A 26,217-nucleotide genomic window follows, 5' to 3' on the forward strand; every position below is an offset into this window, starting at 1 on the left:
AGCCTAGCCTTCTTTGGCATTGGCTCCATGGCTGGGCTGTCTTCATGAGGAAAAGGTTTCTCCTTATCCCCAGCCTGAGCTTCTTGTGTTTCAGCTTGTGATGTTGTGTCTCACTTTCCTACTACACGCTACTGTGAAGAGCCTCGCTGCTTCTCTTCCATGCATGTCCACCACTGCTGGGGATGCTGTTGCATGCTCTAAAACAGTCCCTTATCATAGCTGAACCAGCCCCAGTCCCACAGCTAGACCTCACAGGGCAAGGGCTCCAGCCCCATCTTCTCAGTGGCCTTCTCCCAACGTAGTCATGTTTGTGGCAATCCTTCCTCTGTTGGGAGGCTTTAAACTGGAGGTTTGTGGTTTGCCCAAATGGAATTGAATCTGGTGAGGGATGTCAACGACAACAAAAAGGGCTTCTATAAGTACATGGGTAACAAAAGGAAGACTGGGTGAAAAGTGGGTTGAATAAGGTGAGGAACTCAGTTACAGAAGACTTAGGAAAAGATGAGCTGCAGAATGCCTTCTTTGTCTCATACTTTACTAGCAAGACTGGCCTTTAGGAATCACAGGTCCCAGAGACCAGAGGAAATATCTGGAGCAAGGAAGATGTACCCTTGGTGAAAGAGGAGCAAATTAGGAAATGCTAAAGCAAACTGGATATACCTAAGTCCATGGGCCCTGATGGGATGCACCTAAGACTTCTAAGGAGCTGGCTGATGTTATTGTGAGGCCACTGTTGATTATCTTTTATCAGTCATGGTGATTGGGAGAAGTGCACTGAGACTGGAAGAGAGAAAATGTCACTTGTATCTTCAAGAAGGATAGGAAGGAGGACCCAGGGAACTACACGACTCACCTTGAGCTCTCGAAAGGTGATGGAGCAACTAACCCTGGAAACCATTTCCAGGCACATGAAGGACTAGAAAATCATCAGGAATAGTCAGTATGGATTCACCGAGGGGAGGTAATGTCTGGCCAATCTGATAAACTTCTATGATGAAACGACTAGTAGACAAGGGAAGAGCAATGGATATTCTCTACTTGGACTTCAGTAAGGTCTTTGCCATTATATCCCATAAGATCCCACTTGCTACTTGGGAAAAGAGACTGACACCCACCTATCTACAACCTCCTTTTAGGTAGTTGTAGAGAGTAATAGGGTCTCCCCTCAGCCTCCTTTTCTCCAGGCTAAACAACCCCAGTTTCCTCAGCTGCTCCTCATAAAACTTTCTTTCTAGGCTCTTCTGAATCTTCATTGCTCTTCTTTTGACGTGCTCCAAGACCTCAGTGTCTTTCTTGTAGTGAGGGGTCCAAAACTGAACATGGTGTTGAAGATGTGGCATCACCAGTGCCAAGTACAAGGGACAATCACTTTCCTAGTCCTTCTGGCCACACTATTCCTGATACAAGCCAGGATGTTATTGGCCTTCTTGGCTACCTGTGCACACTGCTGGCTCATATTCAGGAAGCTGCTGACCAATACCCCCAGGTCTTTTTCCATCAGGCAGCTTTCCAGCCACTCTTCCTCCAGCCGGTAGCATTGCATGGAGTTGTTGATCTAACTTGTCCAGATCCTATTGAAGAGCCTTCCTACCCTCAAGCAGATCAACTGTCCCACCCAACTTTGTGTCAGCTGCAAACTTACTGAGGGTGCACTCAATCTCCTCATCCAGATCATTGATAAAGATATTAAATGGAATTGGCCCCAGTACTGATCCCTGCGGAACACCACTCTTAACCAGACAACAACTGGATTTAACTCCATTCACTACAACTTTTTGGGCCCAGCCACCCAGCCATTCTTTTACTCAGCAAAGAAAACACCTGTCCAAGCTGTAAGTAGCCAATTTCTCCAGGAGAATGGTATCAAAAATCGTGCCAAAGGCTTTACTAAAGTCCAGGTAAACAACATCCACAACCTTTCCCTCATCCACTAAGTGGGTCACCTTGTTATAGAATGAGAGCAGGTTAGTCAATGTTAATATGGTGTCCTGGGCTGCATTAGGCAAAGTACTGCTATCAGGTTAGTAAGGGATGTGATCTTTCCTTTTATTCAGCACTGGTGAGGCCACTGGCATACTGTGTCAAGTTCTGGGCTTTTCAGTACAAGAGAGACATGGACATGCTGGAGCGAGTCCAGTGAAGGTCCATGAGGGTATTGAAGGCACTGGATCATCTCTCCTGTCAGGAAAAGCTGACAGAGCTAGGGCTGCTTAGCGTGGAAAAGAGAAGGATTAGGACAAATCTTACCAATGTGTACAAATAGGTGTAAAGGAGACTGAGTCAATCTGTTTTCAGTGGTGTCACATGACAGCACAAGAGGCAATGGGCCCAAACTGAAACACAGAAGGCTCCCTCTGAAAATCACAAAAGTATTTTTTTTACTGTGAGGGTGACCTAGCACTGGCACATGTTGTCCAGGAAGACTTCGAATTCTCCATCGTTGGAGATATTCAAAAGCTGTCTGGACACTGTCCCTGGCTCTAGGTGGCCCTGCTTGAGCAGGTTGGTTGGACCAGATGATCTCCAGAGGTCCTTTCCAACCTCAACTATTCTGTGATTCTGTGATTCTGTAAATTGTTCATCCACATCAAATAATGTTCTCCTTCATCTGACCTGAAATATGCTGCAAGGGGAATTGCAACCGTGATTTTCCCTGGAACAAATCATGGATGAATTGCCAGTTGTCCCATTTTCCCTTCTGATCCTAGCACATCTGATTGCAGTGATTTATGTGTGTTCACTTCCCTCAAGTAATCCCTGTTACCAGGGATTACTAGTAGAGTATCTACTGTGCCATTCTTCAGTTTGCCTTTCTTTCTGAAAAGATAAATGATACCTGCCTTATTTCTGATGCTTATGCTTTAACATTTGCTAAATTGAAGTTTCATTTCTTAGTGTGCCTTTATGTAACAAAGTGTTTATGTTACAATGGAAATGTCCCTGCCCATGGCACGTGGGTTGGAACTAGGTGATCTTTAAGGTCCCTTCCAACCCTAACAATTCTATGATTCTATGAAAGGCAACCGTAAAGCCCAAAATATCTAATAAGTGAATTTTCTATGTTAAGTACACAAGTAAGTGTTTACAGAACTTGAGTGTGACTGCACGATTTGATAAACAGATTGGAAATCTAAGATAACAGAATTTTTATTTGTATCTATTTTTGTTCTATATTCCACTTGTTATAACAAAACTTGTGCACATTAACACATTTCGGAGAAATGTAGTTATTTGAGTACATTAAGATGTTGACAGATACTGATTTTTTAGGTGCTGATCAATGAATCCAATCCACTAAAAGTTTTAGTTGAACTGCAGAAAAAAAGCAGCACAGAAGAGCAGTCCATCTCAGTTTTCAATGGAAACAGGATTTGTAGATAAACTATGTATACAAACATCCAAGAAAAAGGCAGTTCTATTTCTTTTCAAACTGATGTGTCCTCATTCCTAATTAAAATAAAGACTTGTTCTGTGCTCACATACATTTAGTTTGAAAGTACTGTGTAAGACATTGTAAAACTGAAAAGTGCCAGTGCTATTAATTCTTGATACTATTGTAAAAACTGACAACACTTGTGTAAATCAAACTATTTTTCTGAGCCTTGCATATACAACACAATAAAACAAATATTTAAAAGTATCATTTTCTTCAGAAGATATATAGCTGAGATTTGGATGAGAAAACATTTGTAAACACTTTTCTTTCCAGATGAAAATAATAGACAGCAGAGCAGAAGGTGGGAAGGCATGGTAAAGGGATGGATAATATGTTGATTTGTAAATATACTACAAAGCAATTCTAAGGATGTGACAGGAGGACTGCACATAGAAACAGTGTTTCTATGGCAGTACTAGGCCTCTCAAGATCACCTGTACAACTGCCTTGGTTATACGGCTTACCACTAAAAGAAGAAACAGTTTCTAAACAAGTAAAAGATCCCTTCCAAAAGAAGCAGATGCCTCTATAGATGTGTGGGAGACAGATATACTCTTGTAAGAGAACTTTCCCAAGGGACTCTCAAGGGAAGCAGAAGAACAAAATTACAGTTTATAACAACTAACAATGAATGCAAACTAGCACATGCCTCTCATTAATTTCCTGATGGAGATGTTTCATCTTGTCCATATGGAAAGAAGTTACATGTGAAAATAAGGAGCTCATTAACATACAACACTTTAACTGAACCGGGCTTCAAAATCATAGAAGAGATGTGCCATCTATTTGCTGATGAAACTGGTTGAAAACTAAAAAATAAGCATGATCAAACTACTACAGCTATTGATAAATCCTTTACAGAACAGTAGAAATGGAGTGAAATTTTTCCACACATATGCAAAAAAGAAATATTTTAACACAAAAATAATTATTTAACATCCTTTTTAATATATCGCTTTCAATGCACACTAGAATTGCCCGGTTCTTTGGCTTTTATTGCCAATGAACTTTCAGTTTCCATCTGTCAAGTTCTGGTGCAGGAAGGAATTAAAAAAATTAACAACAAAGGAAATATGATCTGAAGATTTTATTATTAATGTAGACTAGAAATACTTATTTCTGTCGCTCTCATTGGTGTCCTATTAAGTGTATTCTGAAATTATGCCTTTAACTCTTGAAAATTTACTTGGGCACATAAATAAGTAGCCCTACTTTTACTTTCACAAGAACTGTTAAAAACTCTTTGGAATTTCAAGCCTTTTTTTTTTTTTTTTTTTTTTACCTCATATATTGAATTAGAACTTAATTTTACATAGAAAAAGATTGGCTGTACTTGACAAACCATATTCCATTTCTTTTCTTTTTCTCTATTAGAGCAATGGTGCAGGATTTAGCAGATGCAAGCTTAAATGGTTGTTTGTCATAAATTCTGATTGATCATGCAGTTCTTACATGGAGCATTTGCTTATATTTTTGATATTATGCTGGCCAAAATACATCACCATCAAAAAAACCCTAAACCTTACCTTTTTATCTGAGAGAATTATTGTAGCATGTGAAGTAATAAAACTGGTTAGATGAACATAGCACTTGTTTTCTGAGTTATTTTCCCTTTTTCTCCCCTCCCCTCCCTACCCACCTCACCCCACCCCACCCCACCCCCAGCAATAGGTCTGCAACTGCAGTACTGTACTGGAATACAAGACTAACTGAAAAACAAAACATATATTTGTTTGAATTAATGGATTCTGTTTCTCTTTCTCCCCCTCTCTCTCTGGGCCAGTTAAAATGCAAATATACAAATAACAAGAACTTCCACCCACATAACACAGATAAAGAACATTGCCACTTCATTGTTAAATTTTGTGGCTCTTAGAAGGTTGACAATAATTGCCCCTTCTTCTCTTACAAATAAAGCTAAAGGACCTGTTTTATTAGTTGATGTTTCTTTTTTTTTTTGTTTGTACTAATGCTCCTACTCATCCCTTAACTGTTGCAATGCCACTGTTATTCTGCCAAGGTACTACTTAAAGGACAGTTGCCCATTTAAGCAAAGAAAGAGAAGGTGGGTTATACCAAAAAATGCAGTGGTCCAAAGAGACAGATATGGACATGATTCTGACCTTGCTTATCTTGAAGTTGGTGGGGCTGTTAGACGTGCTGTTTTTATCTGTCTTGCCCAATTTCAGCCTATAAAAGGTAGTTCATTCAGTTCACTAAGTCACAAAGGACTTTCAAGTCTCTTACTCAATGGGTGTGTGACCCACTGGCCTTTGCTCAGTGAAGCTCTTTTCAACCTCTATAGCCTATGCTTATACTAAAAAAACTCCATTTTTTTACAAAGGCTCCAGCATGCAAATTCCAAGTCACCTGTTTAAGAATCACAGAATCACAGAATCGCAGAATGATAGGGGTTGGAAGGGATGTCTAGAGATCACCTAGTCCAACCACCCTGCCAGAGCAGGGTCACCTAGAGCAGGTTGAACAGGAACGTGTCCAGGCAGGCTTTGAATGTCTCCAGAGATGGAGACTCCAACACCTCTCTGGGCAGCCTGTTCCAGTGCTCTGTCACCCTCAGAGTAAAGAAGTTCCTTCTCATGTCTAGATAGAACTTCCTATGCTCAAGTTTGTGCCCATTACCTCTTGCCCTGTCACTGGGCACCACTGAAAGGAGCCTAGCCCCATCCTGCTGACACCCATCCTTTAAGTATTTATAAGCACTGATAAGATCCCCCCTCAGTTTTCTTTTTTCCAGACTGAAATTAAGAAATTACCCTAACACTTTGTAGTAGTTTCAGTAGTTAATTTATCTTCCTATAGTGCCTCCAAATCAGATTCAGATCATGCATGCTAACATCTCTCTTAAAGGGAAGATGTATTTTATATTCTCTCAAGGAGATGTGTCTATATGGGTTCTTCAGTTATTTCATAATAAGCTGGTACCAAATCACCACCTTCACTTGTGGCCAAAGAGAAGAGGTCATTATTCTCCTGAACAAAGAACAAACAGCTTCTGAATAATCCTGGAAACAGGCAACCTATCTTCTAAGTGAAAACCTTTATCATCAAAACAATGATGGAAGAGACCAAAATAAGTTGTTATGGCAACTGGCATACAGACGATAAGTACGTTGATGAGAAATTACAAATAGATACAGAAAATGAAGGAATACATTGGATTACTGATTAGGAATTCAGTCTTCTAGTTACACCTCTCAAAGGCTGTGAAATACTTCCCCAATGAACATCAGCTATTTGACTGGTGAACAGTGACAGAGGTGTTACTGCCCGTTTCCTGATTGCAAGGCACAGAGGGGTGTTCTGGGTTGCACTGGACCGGGTAGTTCTCTCTAACACAAAAAAGAAAATCTTGTTGCTTTCCTTTCCAGTTTCCTCATGAGACATGGTGAACTCCTGGGCAGCAAACCTAAAGGTCATTCCTTTACGTCCAGGGCCCTGAGGAGCATGAACAGAACAGGCTCTGTCACCCAAGAATCTCTTACGTATTTCTCTTTCTGCCACAACTTTATATAATACATTTTTTTCTCTTCAAGTATATTTTCATTAGTATCAGTATTGCAGGTGTTTGTCAAGAATTTCCGTAGCCTTCTGTTTTGAATATAACATGGAAGTACAGAAACCATGCATTACAAGGTTGCAGAACTAATAACTGAAAAGTTAAGAAGCAGCAGAACTAACTTTGTCTTACCATCTCAGCCCTCTATGCAATGCAAATCTGTTTTTCCTCTCTGGAGCACCATTGTTGGAGGGTTCTGGGTATGGAATCAGATGACATTGTGAGGTACAGCAAAATTTTATAGGTGTAGGATTCTTTCAAGCATAGCTTACAGTGGCTATCTACCTATTGTTCTGTATGAATGTTGCACAAGAGTGTTGGTGGCTCAGAGAGGTTCTAAATAGAAAACAAACAACCATTTGTCGTGGTTTGAGGTAAAACAGAATCAATTTTCTGATTCGTAATTTTACTTTTTAGATGGGCCTCTTCTAACTGACTAAAGTATGAAATTAACAGCATATTGTTCAGAAACTGTTCACTCCCAGAGTGACAAGACCTGATTATACCAAGGAACGGTGTGCACAGAGGCTCTTGCTTACACTTATTGCTATAACAACCAAGGTCAGCTGACTTTGCTGTTTGCCCCGTTAGAGGGTCGGAAGCGGAGAAGCGTAGAGGGGTACCACCAACAGGGAGGAGCAGATGGGACAGGTAACCCAAAACTGACCAACAGGGTATTCCATCCCATCTGCATCACACTCAGTGTAAAAGCTGAGGGGTCAAAGGGGCAAGGCTGCTCTGGCTCGCTCTTTCTCCAATGGCCGACGTCTGAGGAGGACCCTGTCTGTTCGTCTGCCTTTGATCCCAACCTGAGCATTCCTTACTCTAGTTCCAGAATTCAGCTCCTGTCTGTTACTGACTCTAGTCTGGCACTTTGCCTGTGTCTGTTGGTGACGTGATCATCATCCTGGGAGCTGGGTATGGTTTTGTATATATTGTATATTTTTTTATTATTATTTATTTTATTATTATTTCTGATTTCCTTATTTATTATTATTTTCATTAAAGTAGTTTAGTTCTTTTTCTAAACTTGTAAATCTCCTTATCTCTTCCTTTCCTCTCTGAGGAGGCGGGGGGGGAGTGCCATCTGTCATTCTGATTGGCCAATCCATCCAAAACCACAACACCATTAAAGGAATAAATACTTTAATAATACTTTAACAATAAATAAAGTACAATAATTTGAAAGAAAAATAATAAAGGCTTAGTACTGTAAGAATTTGAGACAGTTATCTTGATTATTGAGTAAGGCTTGGCTGTGGACTGTGTAGACCTGTAGTCCTTGTCTCCAATTTTCTGATTTGTCAGGAAGCCTGCACTATAAGAATGAAGATTCAGCTCAATCCTGGAGTCACAGAAGACAATAATAATTGCAGACAAGTCTTAAGGCTTATATCTTCCACTTACTTTATTGATAATAAATGATGCTTAAGAAAATGGAATAACACTATCATACTAAAACTCACCAGAGGAAACTTTTTTTGAAATTTTCCACTGGAAGGTGTTCCTTCAGTTATAAATATATCCTCACCTTCAGTATAGTATTGATTAATGGCTGTTTTAGGACTCCTTAGTCTCATCAGATTTTTCTTTTTATTTTGTTTTGTTGTATTTTATTTAGTTTGTATGAGTCTCTTTGCCTTCAACTTAAACTGACTTTCACAGACAGCTGATCTGGGCTTTTGTTGTGTTTTTCAGTAAGTCTCCAGTGTCATATGTAAGAAAATACTAGCTTTGTGTTGCCATATTCCCAAATAACAGAAAACAGTTTGGTGGGACAAGCTTTCTAGAAGGACTTCCTACTTGAAAAGTTGATTTGATCTCTTATATATAGTTTGATCATGACTGGCTGTCAGTCTTCTTTTTGTAACTAAGGATTTCTGTTGGTAAAACTCCTACCAACCAACAACTTACTCCATACTTTACCCAGAAACTCATCAATATCCTTGTTACCTCAGTACTTCTCCTCAAACTTTAAGCTTGCCTCTCGAATACTGTGTTCAGTTTGGGGCCCCTCACTACAAGAAAGACACTGAGGTCTTGGAGCACATCCAAAGAAGAGCAATGAAGATGCAGAAGAGCCTAGAAAGAAAGTCTTATGAGGAGCAGCTGAGGAAACTGGGGTTGTTTAGCCTGAAGAAAAGGAGGCTGAGGGGAGACCCTATTACTCTCTACAACTACCTAAAAGGAGGTTGTAGATAGGTGGGTGTCAGTCTCTTTTCCCAAGTAGCAAGTGATATAACGAGAGGAAAACGCCTCAATTTACACCAGGGGTGGTTTAGATTTGGATATTAGGAAAAAATTCTTCACCAAAAGGGTGATCAAGCACTGGAGCAGGCTGCCCAAGGAAGTGGTTGAGTCACCATCCCTGGAGGTATTTAAAAGCCATGTAGATGTGGCACTCTAGGGACATGGCTTAGTGGTGGACTTGGCTGTGTTAGGTTCATGGTTGGACTCAATAATCTTGAAGGTCTTTTCCAACCTAGATGATTCCAGGATTCTATGATTCTGAGAAGGAGTAGTTAAACAGTTACCTGGCGTGGTACTTTTGTGGTCCAAAAGTCCATCTATATAAAATAATTAATTTAAACTTGCTGCATTGCAGGCTCATTTCTGTTCTGAGTCTTTTAAAGGAAGAGAGAAAAGATGAAGTAATGATTATCAAGCCATGCTCTTCCTGGCATTTTGTGTTTGACAGCATAAAGTCCAAACAGAAAGATTTCCATGAAATAAATTTTAAACATATACAAATAGGAGAAACTGCACAAATATATATGTATTCATACTTTATATCTAACATATGCGATAGTCATTCCTTAGACTGGTTAATACAAAATCTTAGAGTCAACATCAACCAACAGGTCAAGTAAGGCTAAAAATTAATGGAAGTAAATCTTTACTTGAGGGAAAAAGCAAGTTTATTTAATGATACTAAAGTGAAATTTTACAGCCTTCAGAATGCAAGAACTCACCATCTCTAGTCATTAGAATAATGCTCATGACCTATTGGAGAATATCCTGTTTTAAGTGCAGGAATGGTCTTGTCAGTTCTGGATGTAAAGAAAACACTTTCTTTCTTATGGAAGCTGTTGGAAGAGGAGAATGACTTTCTGTGCCAGAAAGCTTTCCATGTTTTTTGCAGCATGCATGAAAATAGATCTGTTACATAATGGGCATTTACCTTCTGATGTCAGCAATCCAATTAGGAAACTTATTGTTGACTCCTCCTACAATTCAGAACATTGTTTTACAACATAAATTGTATTATTTTTTAATTACTGTTGTTAATATATTTTTAGGGCTTTGCTACCACCAGTTAAAAGCCAGCAGAAATTTTCTTCAAAAAAATACTTTCCACTTCACTTTGCGGATATGAGAAAGTAAAACTTTTTGTAGTTAACTTGGAAGCCAGTGGTACCTTTTCTCATGATCTTTACCGAACTGAAAATTCATAGCTGGAGAAGACTAGCAGTGTCATATTTCTTCTGGGATACTCTGCTTTACAAAAAATATTTTATAAAATTTCATGGTCATATAAAAGGCAGTCATGCATGACCTCATGAGTGATGAAGTTCTTTATGTTCTTGTCACCTGTGACTTGTGACTTTTTGCACAACTGGTTGTGTGTTTGTCACAGCACATTACGCTGATACCTTTTGTCTGCTATCTTCACCAGGGCTGTAGCCTATCACAGAAAGCAAGAAGCATTGTGTATTGATTGATGTGAGAATAACAACAATGGTATCATGCAATTCAGCAGGTGTAGTATCAGTGTGCTGAACAACTTATTTTACAAGAGCCTAGTTCTGTGAACACTGTCAAGCACAGTATCAACCACTTGCAGTGGTTTCATTAACTTCAGTCAAACACAGAGGCTCAAGTCACTATTTCTTTGTGGCTAAAAACCCAGCTATGAAGCTTCTCAAAGAGAAAATACAGGATGTGATTCCTTTTATAAATATGACACTCATCATCTAAGGTGTAAGAGAAACACAACCCACTGCTTTTCCAGTATTCTGGTTGAGCTGAACCAGTGTATACTGAATCAGTAGCTTGCAGGGGCGTTGGTGGAGGGAAGATGGTGTTTTTCAACTGTGGTCTAGGTTTCCTCAGCTCTATTTTTCTGCTGCACAGGAAGGATTTTGCTACCAGTTATCAATGTATTTTAGGAGGATTAGTGAATGAAATTTACATCCAGCTTTGATATCAAATACACTGACATTCATGACCTTACAAATAGCTAGTGATCCCAAAATGATGTAGGGAACTATTCCTACTGAGGACTTTGAGAAGGCGATCACCCACAGGCATGCAACAACCTACCACACCATTAGCAATAAAAATAAACAAATAGATCATTGTCAAAACTAATGAGGAAATGAATCACTTTTTTTCAGTTTCTATAAAAGCAAGACAGTTTGTAGTCTTTCTTCCCCCGCTCTCTCTGTTGTTTTCCAGAAAAAAAGGAAACATATGGTGATCATTGCAGAAAACAAATGTGTAGAGAAGAATTTTGATACAATCTCAGGTGGAATTTAATTATCCATGCAGCAGCTATGTTCTCTGGTTAAAATTTATGCTTTTCAATTCTAGCAGGACCAGGCTGCATGTTGCTGCTTTAAATTAATCTCTCAGTTTCAATAGGTTTGATTCTGGTCTTTATGTCAAGATTTCTCTGTCTGTTTTAAGTACATCTACAAAGAATGACTCCTCTTCATTAAGACATTTCAGAAATTTCCAGCAGCTACAACGTGTTTTTCAGCCAATAGTGCCTCATAGAAAGCATAGTTCTGTGCTCTTGCCTGAGGAAATGTTATTTCCCAAAAATATATTTATTCCCCAAAGCTGACACTGGGCAGTACACTGGTTCTTAGCAGCTTGACTAGAAGCAACGTTCAGGTCTTTGTTCAATGGTCAGTTTTCAAGCCCATCTGTAAGTACTTACATATGTGTATGGGGGAGGTGAGGTGTAGGGCATCTGTGTGCGTGTGTTTACATTTATGCGTGTTGGTTTTGCTGTATCTGGAGAGAAATGAAAACATTTTCAGCTTCATCTCAATCCACTTTATTATATTGTCTAAGAGTCTCTCAATACTAGGTAGAGATCATAGTGAATAAAAAGAAAGCACTGTAAGAAGGATTTGAAATCAGCCGAAATTGGGAAGGATATATTAGGAAGATTAAATGATGTATAAGATGAAGGTCTAGTTTACAAATAGTACATAAACAAGGTTGTTTCCCAGCTGCTTTCGGACTCTTTCCTTATAACCGTGGCAGAAGTCAGCAAGGCTGGGTCACTCAGCTAGTGAGTAGCAAATTTACTTGGTGCCAACAACTCTGTTAACACTGGGTAGACTTCCTTCTCCCTTTATGGCAAAGCTAGCTATTGCTGGCTTACATGGTGGGTAGTAAAGCAGACTTGTTATATTTGTTATTTGAACAACTCCTTGACTCAATCTTTCCTCCCTGTCTTCTTGCAGGAAGAATTTTTATTTTAACTGCAGCGAGCTCTTCTCTGCACTGATGTGCAATACACACTATTTGAAACCTTTGCTATTATTTCTTTTAAGCCCACAAATTAAATATTATCCAAGACATTAACTATAATTTAATTTCAATAAATTTTTGTCCCGTGGTATTGAGCGAAACATAAAAAGAATACAGAAGGTTGACCTCAAGACAAAGTACAGTTGACTTTGGTATTTCATTGCCTCTATGGCAGAATTTTAAAGGTTGATAGTTGGACTGAGAGTTGTACACAGTTACGCTTAATTTTATATTGCTTACAGAACTCACAACAGTTCTGATTTTTCTTGCAACTGTTACAAATTTATATGCCAACTTCTCATGAATTTTGACCCCTCTCCTGTCTTGATGTGTTAATTAATCCTCCTATTTCAATATAACTACATTAAAAAGGGAACAATTTTACAGAAAGATAACAGATGGATTTCAGACTTCCAAATTCCTGTCACTACCCGGTAGAAGCTGGGTACCTAATTCATAATATTGCTTTGATAAATCTCTCCAAACATTACCCAGTGTAAGCCATATGTTTTCAGTTAGATCCGTAGAACCAGGCTAAGTTTGCTCAGTCCTCTCATAGACATGATTTTGAGAAGAGGCAATGTTTCAAAGATATGAAAACTCAAATCCTCAAATCTTTACACATCATGTATGCTATGGACTTTATATAATTAGCAGACATATTACAAGAACAAATAGTTTATTTTACTAGAAGTAATAAACAAAGAAAGAAATATTAGCAGACAGCTCCTAATGTAATGTAAATTAGCACAGAATTAGTCTCTTCAATGAAAAATGCAAAAGAACTGTTAGTAAAATCTGCTTGATAACAGCACCAGAGATTTTGTGCCTTATGAGAATTTGCTGAGGTTATATCTTTACAGAACACCATTTTGTCTGGAACCTAGGTCTACGCTAAAGTTGTGGATGTAATGCTGGTCTTCAAGGGTGAAAGAATCCTGAATTACAGCTCCTATTTATTTTAACTGCATGACCTAATAATACTAGAAGTGTATTTTGTGTTAACCCCAGTAGTCAGGTAAGGCCCATATAGCCTCTTGCTCACTCCCCTGCTGTGAGTAGGGGAAGAGAGTCAGAAGGGTAAAAGTGAAAAAACTCATGGGTTGGGTAGAGACAACTTAATAGGTACAGTAAAAGCTGTGTGCTCAAGCAAAGCGAAGGAATTCATTCACTAGTTCCCATCATCAGGCAGGTGTCCAGCCATCCCCAGTAAAGCATGGCTTCACCACTTCTGAAAGTTACTTGGGAAGAACAATGCCATCACTCTGAATGTCCCCCCTTCTTCCCTCTTTCACCAGCTCTTATTGTTGAGCACAACATCAAACAGTATGGGATATCCTTTTGGTCAGTTGGGGTCAGCTGTCCCAGCTGCTTCCCCTCCCAACTTCTTGAGGATCCTGAGCCTACTTGCTGGCAGGGTAGTGTAAGAAGCAGAAAAGGCCTTGACACTGTCTAATCACTGTTCAGCAATAGCTGAAACATCAGTGTCATCAACAGTGTTCTGGTCACAAACCAAAAGATAGCCCCATCTTTAAGTATCTATATCTATAGATACTATACTATATCTAAGTATCTATTGAGTATCTATAAAGAAAATTAACTCAATCCTTCCAAAATCAGTACAAAGCACCTGGAATATTTTTAAAAAATTAAATGCATCCATAGTCTCAGCCACAATTCTATCATTCTTTTACATTTTTGAAAGCTGAATATGACCTCATGTAAGAGTATAAGCTGCCTTAATTATAGAAGGTTTTATTAGGGGAAGCATGTAAGTAATATGGAATTACATATGTCATACTGTCATAATTATTATTGCTTTGTTTGGTTCTTTTTTGTCCAAATACTTAATAGGAAACTATTAAACAATGAGTTCTACATCTGAAGGTACATCAGCTACGTCACAAACAGAAAACACTAAAATTTTAACTGACATTAGTGCTTGTGAACATTTCTTTATATCTATTTTCATACCTTCTCTGCTGCAAGGTAATAGAGATCAGGAAAACAAAAGGAGAACTTCTAACCATTTTTATAAATAACTGTTATTTTAATACCATTCCTTTTAAAAATATATGAGGAAATAAAACCATTTTTTTCCACTTGTGTGGGTTTTTTAATTGCAACAGCCATGTGGTTTGGTATCTGGCATCTGTTCACAAAACTGAATTTGGCTAGGGAGAAGGATTGATTCTTCTGCACCCAGACCAAGCTGGAAAATAGGAAATATAGCCAGGCTTCTGCAATATATATTGGAGAAGTCTATTTTGGTTTATATTAATTGTATGACTCCCTTAAGATGGAATGGAGAGCTGTTCTACCTAAGCATCAGTTTAGTGGGAAGCTGTGAGCTTGTTTACAATTTCTTGAGTTTGCTACTGAATCTAAATTAAGTTGTATCTGACCCAAAGGAATCCCGCAAGGAAAAAAAAAAAAAAACAAAAAAGAGAAAAGGCTTCTTAAAGTACATGTTGGGTTTTTTTAATTCAAATTGAATAAATTTTCTTAATTCTATTTTTTCTTTTTTACATTTTTTTTTACTTTTTTTAAATTAATTTTAAGAAAGTATACTTATTTAAAAGGAAAATATAGTCTCTCTTTGTATATTTTTCCTTCCTTCCTTCCTTCCTTCCTTCCTTCCTTCCTTCCTTCCTTCCTTCCTTCCTTCCTTCCTTCCTTCCTTCCTTCCTTCCTTCCTTCCTTCCTTCCCTCCTTCCTTCCCTCCTTCCTTCTTTACATTTTCTGTCTATTGCACCTTTTACCTTTTTTATCTTTTTTACCTTTTCCTTTTCTCTAAGAGCCTCATAAACAAACCCCAGATGAGTTAATTATTGCTTAAGTGGAGAGTTTTGTCAATGTACTCTCTGAGACTTAAAATAAAGGCCTCTGGAACCATCCTTCTCCATTTCCCAATGGACTTACATTCATAGTCTTTGTTTGAGGCAAGAAGGCTTTGTGTTCTGGCAGAGTAGGAATTGAGGAATCATTTGTTCTAGTTTCTTCATAGAATTCGTTCACATACTTTAATCAAAAGGAAGAAAAGAGTTGGCAAGATTTCTACAGCTGAAGTACTCCAATCGCTTATTCTCAATGTACTCAACCTGTATGTCCCGTGGGGTTAGATACAAATGCCTTGATCCTCAGAGACCAGATCGTTAGTCAAAAATGACTTAAAAATTGCAATTTATTATTATGGAAGTTTATCAAATCTGCTTCTCAAAGTTCTCCACTGATGCACACTCCACCCTAATCTTAGACTGTTTCGCCCATTTTGTATCTCTAACATGAAAATACTGCCAATGCTTTATTTCCATGTTACTATTCTGTTACTACCGAAATTTATAACTTATTTTCTATGATAAGAGATCATTTAAGTGAATACAGGCATTATTAATTCCACAAGACCGGTTAAAAAGGACCTAGCCCTTGATGTAATCCTGTGCCTGTTACATTTGGGTTTTTTTGAATAAAAAATCCAAGCTGCATCTTTAGAAGTATTTTTATGAGGGACTTTCAGTCTTTACAGAAATTATTTTGCCAGTATCTAGACTATCAAGTGATATTCAAGCCTAGCAAATAACTTGACATTATTCTTTAATGTAGACTTCCAATAAAATTAAGAACTATGGCAGTATGAAGATAAACAGAAGCTCATGTAATTATTTGGAAGACTTATCCCAGAGATAACATTAGTGATTGCTAGAGAGAAGAGTACTTTTACTACATTTTTAATTGTTCTTCAGCCATACTCTTTCTGTTCCTTTAAAACTTCTGCTACCCACCCCAAGAAGGAAATGTAGAAAAATATCTTTAAAATGTATCTTCATGCACCACTATCTTCTGTATCTACTAAATAGTGGGGACTAGGCTATGAACTTTCTCTAAATTAATTCTTTTTGGTTCCTATTTCTGTCTGCTTACTGTTCAGTCACAGAAAAAAGGTAATTCTAGTCTTTTCATTTCCTTCTTGTTGATGAGAAATTACACCCTTTTGGTTCTACACATACTATTAAATTCAAAGGAGAAATGCATCATGCACAAAGACTTTGATAGCTCAATTCCCTACAGAACAAAGAGGAGGCAAAGAATAAATCAAGAATCTGAGATGAGAATTCTGTATTCAGAGCAAAGAGCGAGACAGAAGCCTTATCTTTGAATAACACCAGGATACTGGTTAGGAAATTAAGAGATGATCCAGTGTTTTCAGTAGTGGAAACAGATGGCATGTAAGACAATAGAAACTTGGAGCCATTGTAATGTGAGTTTTTAGTTGTCAGACTTCACATGTTGTTTTAGCAGATGTTCTAGATCTCTTTAGAGGCCACCCCAGAAAACCAAAGGGTCAATGATATTAATCATGAAGTTCTAATATGGCTTGTCTGGAGAGGCTGAAAGAAGAGATCCATATCTGAAGAAGACAGAAATCTTAAGCTGGAAGGGTAAAAAAAACAAACATTATTTGAGTAAAACCCTGAGATGTGAAAAGGTTCCCTAGCTTTTCAGGTTAGAAAGTACCATGTTTGCCACATTTCCAACACACTTCATGGTCCCAAAACATTTCAGGAATTCAATAAAAAATCCATATGAACCCTTTTCTCTATGATTGCATGCTCATGATGCCACAGGAGAAGTAATTATAACTATGGGGAATAACTGTCTCCTTAGAAGAACAAAAATAAACTCTACCATATATCATTACATTACAACTAGCTGGTACAAAGTTCAACACTGTTTTGTAGATGGGCTGCTCTGTAGAGAGAATCTCATTTCTCTTCACCTTTAAACCCAAGAAGCATTAAAATTTAAGCTTATCTATTCATCTTGTACATTGCCTCATAGCTCTGTTCTACCTAAAGAATTCTTAGTCAATTTACAACAGCTGCTCCAGAAGCATGTTCTGAAGGTTGGGTGTCACTCATGTAAGTCACATTTTCCCTTTCCAAGGTGATTTTTCTAATGATGTTGAACCTGTGCTCAGCTGATCTCAAACAAGACTTTAAAACCTCATAAATGCACAGGTGAGACACAATAACAATGCATCTGTAGAGAGGCCTGAACGATTGACAATAGTTCATCAAAATCATGAGTACTGCCTCTCAGAGGGTGGAAGTTATGTGACAAGCAAATGTTTGCAAAAATAGAGAGGAAGAAAAAGAAGAGAGAAGTGAGTTTCAGAACTTGGGTTAAAAATAAACATAAGTTTTAAACTTTATGTGTATAACCAAATATGTGTATATTTTCACAGAATGGTAGGGTTTGGAAGGGATGTCTAGAGATCATCTACTCCAAACCCCCTGCCAGAGCAGGGTCACCTAGAGCAGGTTGAACAGGAACATGTCCAAGCAGGCTTTGAATGTCTCCAGAGATGGAGACTCCAACACCTCTCTGGGCAGCCTGTTCCAGTGCTCTGTCACCCTCAGAGTAAAGTTCCTTCTCATGTCTAGATAGAACTTCCTATGCTCAAGTTTGTGCCCATTACCTCTTGTCCTGTCGCTGGGCACCACTGAAAACAGCCTGGCCCCATCCTCCTAACACCCACCCGTGAAGTATTTAGAAGTGTTGATAAGATCCGCCCTCAGTCTTCTTTTTTCCAGACTACAAAAAACAAAATCCCTCTTCATAAGAAGCCTTTCTTCATAAGAGAGATGTTCTAGTCCCCTAATCATCTTGGTAGCCCTTTGCTGTACCCTCTCCAGCAGTTCCCTGTCCCTCTTGAACCGGCGAGCCCAGAACTGGACACAGTACTCCAGACGCGGCCTCACCAGGGCAGAGTAGAGGGGGAGGATGACCTCCCTCGATCTGCTTGCCACAGTCTTCTTGATGCAGCCCAGGATGCCATTGGCCTTCTTGGCCACGAGGGCACATTGCTGGCTCATGGTCATGCTGTTTTCCACCAGGACTCCCAGGTCTTTTTCCACAGAGCTGCCCTCCAGCAGGTCATCCTCCAACCTGTACTGGTACATGGGGTTATTCGTCCCCAGGTGCAGCACCCTACACCTGCCCTTGTTGAATTTCATAAGGTTCCTCTCCGCCCAACTCTCCGGCCTATCTAGCTCTCTCTGTATGGCAGCACAGCCTTCTGATGTGTCAGCCACCTCTCCCACTTTTGTATCATCAGCAAACTTGCTGAGGGTGCACTCTATCCCTTCATCCAGATCATTGATGAATGTATTGAAGAGGACTGGACCCGGTACTGAGCCCTGGGGAACACCACTTGTTACGGACCTCCAACTAGACTCTGTGCCCCTAATCACGACCCTCTGAGCTCTATCTTTCAGCCAGTTTTGAATCCACCCCAGCGTCCATTCTTTTAAGCCACTCTTCCTAAGCTTCCCTATGAGGATGCTGTGTGAGACTGTGTTGAATGCTTTGCTGAAGTCAAGGTAGACAACATCCACTGCCCTCCCCTCACCTATCCATCCAGTCATCCCATTGTAGAAGGTTATCAGATTGGTCAGACGTGGTTTCCCCTTGGTGAATCCATGTTGACTACTTCTGATAGCGTTCCTTTCCTCCACAGGCCTTGAGATGATGCCCAGAACAAGTTGTTCCATCATCTTTCCAGGGATGGAGGTGAGGCTGACGGGCCTGTAGTTTCCTGGGTCCTTCTTCTTGCCCTTTTTGAAGACTGGAGTCACACTGGCATTCCTCCAGTCCTCAGGCACCTTGCCTGTTCTCCAGCACCTTTCCAAGATGATGGAGAGCTGCCCAGCAATGACTTCTGCCAGCTCCCTCAGCACTCGTGCGTGCATCCCATCAGGACCCATGGACTTGTTGATATCCAATTGACTTAACTGATATCTTACTTGATCTTCCTCAACCAAGGGGAAATCTTCCTTCATCCAGAGTTTCCCTGTTACTTTCTTCAAAGTCTGGGACTCTTGAGGGCTGGGCCGAGCAGTAAAGACCGAAGCAAAGAAGGCATTCAGTAACTCCTCCTTCTCCGCATCCTCCATCACCATGGCTCCTGTCTCATTCAACAGTGGGCCTACAACTTCTCTAATTTTCCTTTTGCCTCCAATATACTTGAAGAAGCCCGTCCTATTGAGCTTGACATCCCTTGCCATGTTCAATTCCAAGGAGGCCTTGGCTTTCCTCGTTTCATCCCTGCAACTCTGACAGCATTCTTGTAATCTTCCCAAGTGGTCAGTCCCTTCTTCCACTTACTGTAAACTTCCTTCTTCCACTTGAGCTTTTTCAGAAGCTCCCTGCTCAACCATGCAGGTCTCCTGCATCCCTTGGCCAATTTCTTGACCTTAGGGATGTACGGATCCCAAGCTTGAAGAAAGTGGTGTTTGAGTATATATGTGTAGTCACACACATATATATCTATACATATATGTATATATGTATGTGTACATTACTGTATGTGGTATGTGTGTATGAATGAGTTCATAAATGGACACAATCTTTCTAAAGGTGAAAAGGCTCTCTTCAGGGTTCCCAAATAGCAACTTATTAATGTTACATTTATGCTTACCCTATGGCTTGTGCTTTTGTGGCTTGTACCACCACAGGGTAATGTCGTCTGATTCTAAAGATAGCACTCAATAGACATCTTCAGTCTTGCTTTTAAAATATCTTCACTGCAGTGCTTCATTGACACAGTTGTTGCATCTGTATGCATTATGTACATTTTCTATCTTTTTGTGATGAGTGACCAAATATCATATGAAAGTAAATTCTACAAATAGAATCTTGCCTGGGGAAAAAAAAAAAAGGGAAGAAAAAAAATCTATAAGCTTTATTTATAATGATACTCTTCAGCACCAGATTTCTTTTTTTTCTTACTTATTTCCTTTCCCTTGTTGCTGTAGGGTTTTTTAAAAATACTTTTTGATGTTTAGTAGTTGTTAGGAATCACAGTAAACAAGCAAATGTTTGAGTTAAATGTGCTTATCAACTCACTTAAAAAGTAATTTGTCTCCAGCACTGCATTTTGTTTTCCATTCTTTTAGTACTTAATTTTCTAGTCCTTTGCCTTCTGTCCTTCCACTCCGCTAAGCAACTAATTTTACCTGCCATTTAAAAAGTAATACGTTCATAACAAATCTTAATTTTTATTGATTTATTATACTGGTATAGTCCAGTTTATTAGAGGTAAAATACCTTCTGCCAGGAAAGTAGTGATTGACCTCATCCGTACATTGCCTTGAAACATGTGAGGAGAAGACTTGTAAACAATGTGTATGCAGAAGGATTGTACACAGAAAGAAGTTACAGAGTTAAAAGCACTGAGATTTTGTTTTGTTTTGTTTTGCTTTTTGTAACAGAATAGATTACAGGTAGCGTTGTCTTGGCATAGTATATTGAAAGCTTTTTTTTTCTTTCATTCTTCAAATTATGTTCACCAAAATGACCATTTCATAATCTGAGGCTGCTGTTTTCCAAACATACAGTTTAGAAACACAGAGTTTAACCAAAGAGCTATGACAGCAAAAGGAAGCCTGTTTGGATGGTACTACTGAATATACCTATAGAAAAATAAACAAAAAACCCCTGTGATGCACTGTATTTCAATTATTTTATGTTTTGAAGGAACACGTGATTACTGTTTCTTGATTGGTGTGCTGTGTCTGTTGCTGGGATCTAAACCGGGTAATGCAAGTTCTTAAATGCCAAATGCCTTTAAAAGGCTGTTATTTACACTCAGATACTGATGGAGAAGGTTGCTTTTAAAGCAGAAGAAATGTGTTTTATGATTGTTCTGGTTCCAGTAGGGGAAATCATTTTTTAATTCTTTTCACTCTCCAAACAGAATTGTACCTTAAAAAATCAAGTTATTATGTTAGGAAAGTGTACAGAATGTATATAGAATATATAAATTATGAAATATCAAGCTATATTGTCTGAGGAACTGTATAAAAATTCACATGAAAAATACATATGCATTTTTCTTAAGTGATTCTTTGCTTGTTCTTTGGAAAATCCTGGTATTATCTCTTCCTTTTGTGAATCCATGCTTGCTGTTTTTAATCAAATTATAGTTCTATATCTGTCCCCCATCTCTTGAGTGACTAGCACTTCCAGTATTTTTACCCATCACTGAATTTAATCTTACAGCTGCGTAGATTAAGGGATCACCCATGGATCCTTTATTAAACATGGTGTAATATTGGCTTCTTGTCTCATGCCTCCTCTGTTTTCAATTAGCCGTCCTACACAAGCAGAAGATTGAATTAATGTTTTATAAAGATGAAGAAAAAATCCAGTTCTATTGAGATGGCCTATTCTCCGAATGCTTTAGGGATCTGAAGGGCTATAAAGGTGCTGCAAGAAACCTAAGCTGCCTCTCATTTCTGGTCATTTGTTAAACAACAAAAAGTGTCATTTTTGTGTGTAATTCTGTTTCTTTTTCTTTCTTTTACTCATAACTGTGTCATGAATTTAGGATATCCAAACTTGTAAAGGTGACATTTGAAAATGTATGATGGTTATAGTTTGTACGGATATACACAGAAATTACAAAGCGAGCACACCAACGGTGATCTCTTTGGTTATTTTGCTGTCATCTTAAGAACCATGTTTGTGAAAGGCCTATGTTATGCAGCTTTTTCAGACTTTCATTTGCTGTTCGCAAATGTCCTTTTTTTTGCATTATGTTAATGTTTTTTCTTTTCGTATGTAAAATATAAAATTGTATTGTTTGTGCACATTTCTACATATTTTGTGTTTCCAAAAGTGTGGACGTAGTGTTTGCTACTTTCTGAAACTGTCTGGGAGAGATAAAAGCAGACCTCTGATTTTAAACCTCCAAGTCTGTTAAAAAAAAAACCAAAACAAACAATGAACAAGGGAAAAGTTTCTAATTGCTATTGTTCACCATAAAGTGTTTTCAAAATGATCAGAGTGTAGCTGATGAGACGAAATATACCTGTCTCAGCAATTTCTCTGAAGTATGATCTACTTTCTTTGTTATTGAGAAAAGCTGGCTCAGACACCAGGGAAAGTTTTTATACTTGTAATACTGTTCAATGTCCCATCAGCCATAGTAAAAGGAAAAGGAAAAGAGAAGAGTAACATAAACTCTGCCTTACTGGAAGTGAATTCTCCTTCAACCTCCTTAACACAATAGTGTCATTTAAAAATAAGTGTATCTGTTGAGACACTGATTTAAATACGCTTGCTCAGAACTGGGACATCACATAAAGACTTGTTCCTTGTGTGAAATAAAAAGAATGTGGGGAGGCAAACAGGCCAGGCAGAAAATGGATAGAGAGAGCCCTGAGGAGAGGGGTTGGGTATTGGATGATGAGAAGCTCAACATGAGCGGGCAATGTACGCTCGCAGCCCCGAAAGCCAACTACATCCTGGGCTAGATCAAAAGAAATATGGCCAGCAGGTCAAGGGAGGAGATTCTGCCCCTCTACTCTGCTCTGGTGAGAGCCCACCTGGACTACTGCATGTAGCTCTGGAGCCCTCAGCACAGGAAGGGCACGGACCTGTTGGAATGGGTCCAGAAAGCCACGAAGATGACCAGAGGGCTGGAACACCCCTCCTATGAGGACAGGCTGAGGCAGTTGGGGTTGTTCAGCCTGGAGAAGAGGAGGCTCCAGGGAGGCCTTATAATGGCCTTCCAGTACCTGAAGGTGGCCTACAGGAAAGACAGAGAGGGGATCTTTATGAGGGAGTGTAGCGATAGGACAAGGGGTAATGATTTTAAACTGAAAGAGGGGAGATTTAGATTAAATATTAGGAAGACGTTCTTTACAATGAGGATGGTGAGACACTGGAACAGGTTGTGCAGAGAGGTTGTGGATGCCCCTTCCCTGGAAGCGTTCAAGGCCAGGCTGGATGGGGCTTTGAGCAGCCTGGTCTTGTGGGCGGTATCCCTACCCATGGCAGGGGGGCTGGAACAAGATGATCCTTAAGCTTCCTTCCAACCCAAACCATTCTATGATTCTATGATTTGGTTCAGTAAATGAAACTAAAATGACACTGTAATCTCACTACAGTATGGGGTGGAGTTATTCTACATAGAATCATAGAATCATAGAATCTTCATGGTTGGAAAGGACCTTTGAGATCATCGAGTCCAACTATACACACACCAAAAAAACCAACAACCCACAACCAAATGACCTACAATCTCTGCCACTAGAGCATGCCCTGAAGTGCCAAAAATACACGTTTCTTAAATACCTCTAGGGATGGTGGCTCAACCACCTCCCTGGGCAGGATGTTCCAGTGCCTGACCACTCTTTCAGTAAAGTAATTCTTCCTAATATCTAACCTAAACCTCCCCTGCCGCAACTTCAGACCATTTCCTCTGGTCCTGTCATCATTCACCTGGGAGAAGAGGCCAACACCTACCTCTCTCCAACCTCCTTTCAGGTAGTTGTAGAGGACAATGAGGTCTTCCCTCAGCCTTCTCTTCTCCAAGCTAAACAAGCCCAGCTCCCTCAGCCTCTCCCCATATGACCTGGTCTCCAGACCCCTCACCAGCCTGGTAGCTCTCCTCTGGACATGCTCCAGCACTTCAATGTCCCTCTTGTACAGAGGGGCCCAGAACTGAACACAGTACTCGAGGTGAGGCCTTACCAGTGCCGAGTACAGAGGCACGATCCCTTCCCTACTCCTGCTGGCCATGCTATTCCTGATACAAGCCAGAATGCTGTTGGCCTTCTTGGCCACCTGGGCACACTGCTGGCTCATGTTAAGCTGGCCGTCCACCAGCACCCCCAGGTCCTTTTGTGCTGGGCAGCTTTCCAGGCACTCTTCCCCAAGCCTGTAGTGTTGCTTGGGGTTGTTGTGACCGAAATGCAGGACCCGGCACTTGGCCTTATTAAACCTCATACAGTTGGCCTTGGCCCATTGATCCAGCCTGTCCAGGTCCCTCTGTAGGGCCTTTCTACCCTCAAGCAGATCAACACTCCCACCTCATGAGGTCTTGCTCAGAATGTACCACTGCAATAAAAAGCTAATAAAAAAACCCAAAAAATAAACAGTTTTATGAAATCAGTATCTGCTTTACATGAGAATTTGATGAGGGAAATGGTTTGAGATGTCAGTGTTCTCATGGGACAAGGATTTCCCTTTAAGTCAAATCTAATAAACATTTTCAGCATTTCGTCCCTCCCATCCCAGGACGAATAAAGTGTGTTATCATCCTTTTCAAGAAAACATTTTTGCTATTGCTAATAATGCTTGTTAATTGAGTGCTATGATACTGGTGATCTTGAATGTATTTTTGGATTTTTTTATAACAGCAAGCTTCTGGAGCCACAGAATTCCAAGAAAAAACTTTGCTTTACTTTTTCTTATGGAAGTTTCTCAAGCTAGTATTTGTGGAAATTATTTTGGAAGTGTAGAATCACATATACTAAAGGTCTGGACAAAACCTTAAAAGGTCATGTAGTTCATTCTTTGCCCTGCTGGTAGTGTGCATCCATTCCTGGTGAACTATGTCCCTCTCGCTGAAGAAACCAAAGCACTAAAAATGGATGGTAAACAAAATGTAGTTCAAAATATATCTTAAAGGTATTTTTTTTATTTATATAGAGCTTTTCTTAGTATTACTGATGATTCCTTTTCAATTAGAATTTAAAACAAAAGAAAACAAAGCCAAAAAACAATATCTCTCAAAGTGACTGAACTGATTTCTCTGCTTTCTTTTTCCCCTCTTGTATTTTAAGAGATTAGAATAACTATACTTTAGAAGAAAGCCATATATTCTACTGCTATTAATGTTGAAAACAAGGAACATAAGTGATAACAAAAAACCCAAAATTCAAATATACATATTTAATGTATGATAAATGTAACATTTAAATAGTTACACTTACCCTACTTCTCCTCCTATCTAGCATGAATGAAAGTGGTTAACAGTGAAAAATAGTTTTATCCAGGTTTAAACTAGATTACATAACATACTTCAGCCAAAATTTAGCACAATATTACTGTCTTTTCAATCCGGTGCCAGACTGCCAGGTAAATATGTAAATAGTGTACTTTGGCATTCCTGTGAGATTGCAGATATTCAATTACAATTCAACACAGATGTATAATGTTGTCTTATTTGCTGCAAGGAGGAAAACATTTTATATGTGTATACTGTTGTTATGATTGCTAAGCCATTCAAGTATTAGTTGCTACAAATTCATATATAAATTTTTAAACTAAGGAATAACTTGCTTAAACAGGGACCGTTCAATGAAAAATTTGTGTCACACAATTTTGCCTTTTTTATCCATTGTGAAATCCTTCTAAAAACACTGTCATGATTATACTGTCTGAATATTAATTTTGTACTGCCTGCAAGAAGTGCGAAATGACTCTCTTCATTTGCAGAAAGTTTGATTAGAGTTACGTTCTAGAGGTAATTATCTGGAAAGAGTAGGTTTGGCAGATTGGGTTTGTACTTAAGAAGCTTCCTCAAGGTTTCTTTTTTTGTCATGTGTTTGCCTGGATAGCCCTTGCCTTCCTCTTTGACATGTTTCCCTGGAGAGCTGCTACATCATAGAATCTAGATAGTCTATAAAAGGCTTTGTCCTTCTCCCCATTAACACTGCTTTTGAGCTACCTACAATGAGTTTATCAAAGCAGTGCAAAGCAGTGCCCTACCACCACTATTTCCCAGGGGTGCAGAGGTAGTAGATGAATATGAACTCAAGTTCTTTGCACAGATTTTTGTGATGCCATCACAGAAGAACAGTAG

Source organism: Rissa tridactyla, chromosome Z, assembly GCF_028500815.1.
Source record: "Rissa tridactyla isolate bRisTri1 chromosome Z, bRisTri1.patW.cur.20221130, whole genome shotgun sequence".
NCBI lineage: Eukaryota > Metazoa > Chordata > Aves > Charadriiformes > Laridae > Rissa > Rissa tridactyla.